This window comes from Zosterops lateralis (assembly GCF_965231275.1).
Source record: "Zosterops lateralis genome assembly, chromosome: 5".
In the NCBI taxonomy this organism is placed as follows: Eukaryota; Metazoa; Chordata; class Aves; order Passeriformes; family Zosteropidae; genus Zosterops; species Zosterops lateralis.
Window position 1 is genome coordinate 42,226,576 of NC_139766.1, and position 667 is coordinate 42,227,242.

The following is a 667-nucleotide window of genomic DNA, read 5'->3' on the forward strand; positions in this document are numbered from 1 at the left end:
TTTTTTTTTTGTTATTTTTTGTCTTTTGTCATATCCAACCATTATGGAAGCAAATTTATTTAAAAGCCAGTTTTTGTTTGTGAAAATACCTAAAAATATTTTTTTTTATTTTATACTTTTTTTTTCTTATAAAACATGTCACATCTTGATGCAATTGATGTCAAGTGTGCTTAAGTCAATATGAACCAAGGGACTAACAACAGTGGCTGCAGAAACTGGTGTGTTGCCTGTACAACGACTTCAGTTAGATTACAGTACTTCCATGTTAGCTGTGCATGTCAGTCAAGCTTCATCTTGAACTTGTGTAGAAAATGGTGTTGTGTTTTGAACCAAGCATTCATTACAATCCAAGATGAACTCCACAAATACAAGAATTCTTGGCTGAAAGAAAAGTCTTCAAGATACTGGATGCCTCTCATCACTTTGACAATAAACGCACAAGGAAACCATTGTGTAAGGCACTCAAAAGGTTCTTATCAATCACGAGAGATCAGTCACACTGACATTCATTCCCATGCCAGGACTCACGTAAGGTACTGCATGCACTGCTTTTGGAAATTCTGGAGTCATAACACGTCCATTTTCTCCAGTACTTCCTGTAATTGACAGCCTTGCCTTGCTCCTCATGGCATCATTCAAGGTCATCTTAAGAAAGAGAAAGAAAAAT

General features: G+C 36.1%; 1 protein-coding gene across 1 annotated transcript in view; it reads right to left on the reverse strand.

Annotated features, from left to right (window-relative positions):
- Positions 1–534: 534 nt before the first annotated feature.
- The window catches only part of GRIA2 (glutamate ionotropic receptor AMPA type subunit 2), an 83,047-nt gene continuing 82,914 nt past the window's right edge, over positions 535–667 (reverse strand). The window contains exon 16 of the mRNA XM_083862414.1: positions 535–645. The gene's annotated coding sequence lies outside the window, so the exon portion shown is untranslated. The remainder of the gene's footprint in view (positions 646–667) is intronic.